The following is an 8660-nucleotide window of genomic DNA, read 5'->3' on the forward strand; positions in this document are numbered from 1 at the left end:
TGTTTGATACCAACCAGGGCCGTAGAGAGAAAATCCGGGCCCGGGACTAAACAATTTACGGGCCACATATAAAAAATCCACTAATACATTTGATTAATTTGAATTAGTGATGTCTCATTCATGAATCATTATTGATGGATTACATCAAAAAAAATTTTTGGCACATCAATTAAAAAAATAAAATTAACACAGAATATTTACTATTTATACTATTTTATTGTAACGTAGAAATAAAATTCTCTTTTAAGAGCCACATATTGTTTTAAATAATCTTTTCTAGTTATGTATTTGGTAACATTTTAGAACATTTCTGAAAAATATAATGATGATTATAAATTTTAATTATTCAATATAGACGGTTCGGATATCAAAGGGCGGCTTTTCTTGCTTTTTTCGCTGCAAAATGTTTTCGCAATCAAAATTTAACTGTCTTGCCAAAACGGATTCAACACAAACACAAATTTTGCTGCGCTCGTCCGAACCGTAGTTTCATCCACGTCTTCGAATTGCCACAAAAAGGAAAACGTCTCGTTACAATTTCTCATAGCTGCAAATCGTTCAGTAATGCCAGTGATTACCGAATCAACGATCACCAAGAATGTGTTGTTTTTGAAATCAGACTCTGGATCATCCGTAATCATCTCATTTCCATTATTTTTAAACGTCTTTTGGGTTTTCTCTTTCGAATGTCCGGAAACTTTGGCGAGATGTTCAATTGAATGGCAATTGTTTTGCATTCGTTTAAAATTGTCTCCCATTGGTTCCTGATGAACTTCAAATCAGCTTATAACGCATCTAGATGTCGCGTGCCCTCCATAAAATCAGAAAACAAAAATTCATAAACACATTTTTTCCGAAAACATTAGTCAGAACCCTTTTTCAGATAGACAAAATTCAGAGGTCAAAACTCAGAAGTCAAATTTCAGAAGTAAAATTTCAGAAGTGAAAATTCAGAAAGTAATCAGACGACAGAAAAGAACTTAAAACTTTTTTCAAAATTCAGAAACGTTTATTTATTTGGAAGGAATTATGTATAAAGAAAAAGTAGTAAGATCTAAAATTTTATATTGTGTGCAATAGCAAGCATGTAATTAATTACATCTTTTCGCATTTATCTTTTTCAAATGAATTCACAATATTAACAAGTAAGGAAGGCTAAGTTCGGGTGTAACCGAACATTACATACTCAGCTGAGAGCAATGGAGACAAAATAAGGGAAAATCAGCACGTAGGAAAATGAACCTAGGGTAACCCTGGAATAGGTTTCAAATGGAAGAAATTAAAGAGTATTTTAAGAGGAAGTAGGCCATAGTTCTATGGGTGGACGCCATTTAGAGATATCGCCATAAAGGTGGACCAGGACTGACTCTAGAATTTGTTTGTATGATATGGGTATCAAATGAAAGGTGTCAATGAGTATTTTAAAAGGGAGTGGTGGTAGTTTTATATGTGAAGGCGTTTTCGAGATATTGACCAAAATGTGGACCAGAGTGACCCAAAACATCATCTGTTCAAGATTCCAAGGGCTTTTGATTTCGGCCTGCAGAACTTTTTCATTTTCTTCTACTTAATATGATAGGTGTGACACCCATTTTACAAATTTTTTTCCAAAGTTATATTTTGCGTCAATAAATAAATCCAATTACCATGTTTCATCCCTTTTTCCATATTTGGTATAGAATTATGGCATTTTTTTAATTTTTCGTAATTTTCTGTATCGAAAAAGTGGGCGTGGTCATAGTCGGATTTCGACCATTTTTTACCAATATAAGGTGAGTTCAGAAAAGTACGTGAACTGAGTTTAGTAAAGATATATCGAGCCGAGCGGAAGGACAGACGATGGACTGTGTATAAAAACTGGGCGTGGCTTCAACCGCTTTCGCCCATTTTCACAGAAAACAGTTATCGTCATAGAATCTATTCCTTTACCAAATTTCGCAAGGATTAATAATTTTTTGTTCGACTTATGGCATTAAAAGTATTATAGACAAATTAAATGAAAAAGGGCGGAACCATGCCCATTTTGAAATCTTCTTTTATTTTTGTATTTTGTTGCACCATATCATTACTGGAGTTGATTGTTGACTTAATTTACTTATATACTGTAAAGATATTAAATTTTTTGTTAAAATTTGACTTAAAACATTTTTTTTTTTTAAGTGGGCGTTTTCGTAATCCGATTTTGCTAATTTTTATTTAGCACACATATAGTAATAGTAGCAACGTTCCTGCCAAATTTCATCATGATATCTTCAACGACTGCCAAATTACAGCTTGCAAAAGTTTGAAATTATCTTCTTTTAAAAGTGGGCGGGGCCACGCCCACTGTCCAAACTTTACTAAGTTTCTATTCTGCGTCATAAGATCAACCCACCTACCAAGCTTCATCGCTTTAGCCGTCTTTGGTAATGAATTATCTCACTTTTTCCGTTTTTCGAAATTTTCGATATCGAAAAAGTGGGCATGGTTATGGTCCGATTTCGTTCATTTTAAATAGCGGTCTGGGATGAGTGCCCAGGAACCTACATACCAAATTTCATCAAGATACCTTGAAATTTACTCAAGTTATCGTGTTTACGGATGGACGGACGGACATGGCTAAATGAATTTCTTTTTTCGCCCAGATCATTTTGATATATAGAAGTCTATATCTATCTCGATTAGTTTATGCCGTTACGGATTACCGTTATGCGAACAAAATTAATATACTCTGTGAGCTCTGCTCAGCTGAGTATAAAAATTCTCACGACGTGTGTTGTAATGAGTTCAAATTTTTATCAATAAAAATGTAACCGGCGTAACGTTTGTTGTTTTCATAAGCATTGAACCAGAATTAAATAGTTTTGCTTACTCTAATGGAACAGTTGCTTTTCATTGAGTTTGTATTTTTCACATACATACAGATACAGATTTTTAATTTTAAAATATACAGTAGCTTGGGCACTCTTTATATAAAAAAAATCTATTGACTTATATGGACTAGTTTAAAACAGTTAACATTAGTCTCGAATGTATCAAACTAGTCTTTCAATAGTTAGGACCAGACACCAAATTTTCTAACAATTATGCAATGATAAAGATAAGATTTCTGATCGCGAATACTTAGTCGTCATTTATTTATTTATTTATTACAAATTTAACACTTAATCAGACTAAATATAGTTACGGATTGCAGATAAATTCCAGAAGCGTATAGAGTGAACAAAATTTATATTATAAAATATGTATATATATTATTAAATCAGTTGTCGGGATGAACTGTGATGCCGATCAACGGGAATTGAGTATTAGTGCTGTCGGAATGGACGTGATATCGAGCAGCTGATGTATATTTAACACACAATAAGTAGGGCTGCGATGTGTGGGAGGTTGAAAAGGGCGTGATTCCAAGCCACCCGCCCGAAGTTACCGGAGTTGGTGATAAGATTGGGAAGTTGGAAAGGCGTTGATTCCAAGCCACCCACCCAAATCATTGCGCATTATTAGTCATCGTCGTTAATCATTAAATGGTCACCCCTGCAAGGAAGGAAGCTCACTACAAAAAAAAAATTTCAAGTTGGTTTCAAATAGCACAATTAAACTAATGATAAAATAAGTGAGTGGTGGTTCCTTTTATGGCAATGTTGCAAGACTATACACCCGGTTTAATAGCTAACTTTTTCGAAGTTAACTAATTGTTAGGTATGTGTTTTCAGCAATGAACAGTTTTCTCATCATTTACAAAAACAAAAAAAAATTAAGCTTCCTCCAAATTGTTTGAACTCAAGTGAATTCATAGACCGTATCGTAGTAATATGTGCGCAGCTTCCAAAACAGCATCTGGGTGTAAAATATAATATGCAGGCACGCCATCATGGCCTCTAGCAGCTTTCCACACTGTCTAAAAAACGAAGCCTGAATGAGCTTATATGATTCAGTACCTTGAACATTCAAATATGAAGTGCAACTCCCATCAAACGAAATCGAGGTTTCGTGAAACTTCTTAAAACTAAACTTTCCATGTATCTTAGTTGGTTTTTAAGATATACTACTCTGCAATTACGTTTGAGCAGAAATAGTCCTTTTACACAACCTTTCGACAAATGGTGACCATTGCCTCAACAGGCAAGCTTTACTTGCGATAACTAGCCTGACTGTTCTTGAATTAATAGACAGTAGGTAAAAATGATTGCACTATCGTTAAATCAACCGAGTTCTTTGTGAAGAGCACACATTTGTTTAGACATCTCAACACAAAAGAAAATATTGGTCTCAGCTAAACAATATTCTGTAAAAATTACAGATTCTCAACCAATCTGACTAATTTTTCATTTAATAGAACCGATTTCTTTGGCCATTTCAACATCTAACAATTGTAAATATTATCCAAATACATCATTCATTTTAAAGAGAAACTAAAGCTCACGGAGCTCACTATTGGGCCGTAGACATCTCTACTATACCAACAGTCTTCGTTTTTATTCTAGTGATTATGAAAATCTGTTATTTTGACAGTTTTCATTGGTATTCTTACCGGTGACAGTAATAATTGTTCAGTTAATACAGCTATGGTTTACGAATGATGCACTTTTTTTTTTTTGTTGAATTGACTGTTGAAACGTCGATTCAGAATCAACAATTTATGCGAAATTGATTCGACGACTATAAACAAAATGAAAGTTTAGTTTAAATTTACCCATAATGCGGTTGATTTTACCATTTTTTTCTGCCTGTGCAGAATGCCCCTTTTTGAATCCGAAGACGTGAAACACCGCTCCCTTTATTAGCTTAGATTGAGCTGGATGTTCAATATAGACCTCACATAGACTCTTCGTGTACATAGTGTTACCAAACGGAAAACCACCAATTAGGCATCAGAACTTATGTTATAGAATAACCCCGTCTTAGCAATGCTAGAACTTTTCATGGACGTAGCTTAGTGACTGTCTCGAGATCTGGCAATTCTGCCGCCTCTAGTAGCTGGTGCCTTGAACTCGTGAGCCCAGCACACGAACACTGAATTTGCTCAACTGTTTCTTCGTGAAGCTCGCACTTCTTATATTTGCTGTTACTGACGAAGCCTAATTTATAAGAAGTACTTTGTGAGTCTATCGTCGTAGGATTTACACATTGCACGTTTTATTGTAAACTGATTTTTAAATTATTTTTTTGGAAAAACGTAAACATAGTTTTATTATTTCATAGAATTCCATTATAAAATGAGATTCAAAGGCATCAGTATCTAAAAAAAATTTAAATTTTGAGTTGAGTCAGTTTATAAAAAAACGAGCGACATGACATGCACGTGCAATCCGCACTTCTATCCATGCCTTTCTTGCTTGATGGATTATATGCAACTCCTGTCTCTTTTTGATTTCGGATTGGGACGTCTACCGTCCTTTCATCGAGTGATACACATTCCTCTGCTAAAATCGGTCTTTTCGTTATTCTATCTCTTTATGACCATTTATACTGGGTGTATAGATGCATGGTCCGGGACACTCTTTGAGAAAGTATTGTTTGAGATTATGACCTTGATCGCCGCCTTACTATCAATAAATATATTGATGCGACTGTAGACAGAACTTCTCCTGCTTTCTTCCGCCTGATAGACACTGCAGTAATCTAGTAGCCTTTGGGATCTACTGATTTCTGGATGGACACAGTAAACAGCAGACGTGAATCCTTCCGTTAAAATCTCTTCATTAATAAGAAGCGATTTAATAGTGGGATATGCTTTTGCATTTTCCCGAATTATGATAGTTCAAAAGCATTTGGCATCTCTGGAAGTGCTAAAATGCGATGTATCCAAAAAGGTACATAGCAATAATGGTGAATAAACATGTGCCCACACGATTTAAAAACTTCCTCAGAACTTGACACATGGGACTTATTCCTCAATTGCGTATAGAATTTTTTTTTTTTAATAATGAAGAAACTTCCATCTACAAATATGCGTAGGACAGGTTTCTTTGTTTTTAGAAACATTTCACTGTTTTGAGAAAGAAAGTCCTATGGGGAAAATTTATTCGCAATTTGGAAAAGAAAGTTGTTTGTACCGAAACAGTTCCGAAATAGTCTCCAAATTTTTTCAAAAACTATCTCCATATGATATCGCAAAAATATTGAAATTGTCCCTTAAACAATATCGAAGCAGTTTCAAAATGATCTTTGAAACAATCCAAAAACAGACAAGAAATGACAGGAAAGTTATAACAAGAAATGACAGCAAAGTTAATACTAAGAAGATTCTGCAACAAATGATAGAGGAATGGTCCTGGAATAAATGAAATGATCTCAAAAATAATCACGCAGAATTTCGAAAATAATCCCCCAAATGGACGCGAGATGATCTAGGAGCAGTCTTGAAATTATTCAAAAACATCGCGAAACTATGCCGACCTCAACCATGTTCAAGAAAGGCAAAAACTGACTGGCTTCCACATATGTACCGATATAATTTTAAATTTTTGAAAACCCCTCTCTTGGAACTTCAATTTAATTAAGTATTTAGATCGGTAGGTATTAAATTTTGGAAACCGAAAGTATGCATATGCATAACTACAAAATTTCAGATTATTGACTTAGCTCTCTATAGATGTAGGTATGCGATATAACACAGTCAAAACTATTGGTCTCTGCGAAAACCAAAATCATAGAGGTTATCGTATATATCAGGTGTTCAAATTTTCAGCTGAAGCAGGGAATGTCAAAACACCTTCATAAACAATGACCTCGAAATCAACAGAAACATATTCCCACACTATCTAAGCAATCAAGTATGAATGAGATGCTTTGGCGCATTCATGTTTCAAATATGAAGGGCAACTCCCATGGTATTTTCACACACAGTGGATCAAACACGGTATATATTGAAAACAAATTTGGAATTTTCATTAGAAAACGTGAAAAGCACAGTTTTTGTTTTATTTTCGCTACGATTTTCCAGCAATTTATTACATTTCTAACTCAATCATCGTCCTTAAACATCCTTTACAAAAAATTTCATACATGTGCCCAAAAGTGTTCCAAAGGAGTAGCCAAGCTGATCAAATCTGATTCACTGACTTTGAATACAGAAATGAAATAATTCGTTACACCAACTGCACTCTCGTTCATGAATACTTGAAGTCAAACGGGCATTCTTGGCATATTGCCAGAAAATATTATTTGTTGTTATTATATTCTTCGAAATTTCGAATCAATTTGCATGTGAGTTTTTGTTGTGTGATAAATGCTGTGCGCCTGGTAAACGGTTAACATCTTTGATTTCAAAATATCCTGTTGACGTTTCAAATACTCACTCACAAATGAAAATGGTTTCCTTCATATGGTCTACACACAGTGAATCAGATCAAGAGTCAGGACCGGTATAGTGTACAATATCATAAATTTATCATAAATTGTAGAAATAGTTCGGCAGTTTCATATTTATAAATTGAGTGAAGAAAGGATTCCCATACGAATCGTATTACACGATACGGGCCCAATTTCGATGTGTCAGTGAAAATATTTTAGTATTAGTCACACAGACATGACTCTGGCTGACTCATGAAAATTGGACTGAGTTTGGATTTGACGGCGAGTCAACACGTACACAAATGAATCGTGAGTCAAAAACAATATGAAATTGTTGTAATCTCAAATATATATTCGAAAAAATTCGTGAAATTTGAATAAAATTTCGAACTTTTTATTTAAATTTTCTGAATTTGTTCGAGTATGCAAGTTTTGCAGCCCGATAAATTTCAGTCTGTCGAAGTATAATTGAAAGCTCGTTCAAAATCCGTTTTGATTTTTGCATACGAAAGGCGCATAGATTTTTTATTTTTATATGGCAAAAAATTTGAAACACCCTTTGCGAAAAACGTTATCAACAATCACCGCGAACTTGTAGAGACCTTTAATTTGCATTTTCTTATACTATCATTGTTTGAGCTATAAAACTCACATTCAAAAATAAATTTTTCGAAAACGTTTTTGAAATTGGTTTACATTGTTTCAGCTACAACATTCATAACAGTTTATTTTTTAAATTATCGAAACAAAAACTGTAACTGATAAACATTTTCAATGCTATTAGCGTGATCGCCGCTGTACATGTAAAGTAGATAAGAAAGTTATATTAAGATGAGACACACAATATTCATAAGAATATCTTATGTTTATTTATTTCCATGCTCTTTAGTTCATAGCCTCTCATGAGAATAATTTCATTTTCTAACATCCGTACTCCTGTGAAGTGCTGCATTGACCGCTTTCGAACTCTCAAATACTTAAGCATAGTATTTTTGAAAATTTCAAAATCACTGACTGGAAACGACTACTAGGCGAACAGGATTTCCAACACACAACTCAAAATGCTATCATGCGTATAGTTTTTAAACTTTGCATTAAACAAAAGCAACAGTAAACTCTCACGACATGTTTTAGTGTTTTGGAATTTTTATCAATAAGAGTGCAACCCGCGTAACAATTTGTGTGTTAATGGGCATTGAGCCAAACAGCTTAACTACTCTAATGGAACATTTTTCTTGTAACTTTAGGTTTTTGTTTTTAAAATTGTATAGCTTCTTGATGTTAGTAGTGCTAAACCTTTAAATAAGAAATAAATATATCGAGTTATCAATTTGTTATCGGCTTGTTATCGCGGCGGCACTGGCTTTTTATTGACTGCTTAT

Source organism: Eurosta solidaginis, chromosome 3 (genome assembly GCF_040869045.1).
Source record: "Eurosta solidaginis isolate ZX-2024a chromosome 3, ASM4086904v1, whole genome shotgun sequence".
In the NCBI taxonomy this organism is placed as follows: Eukaryota; Metazoa; Arthropoda; class Insecta; order Diptera; family Tephritidae; genus Eurosta; species Eurosta solidaginis.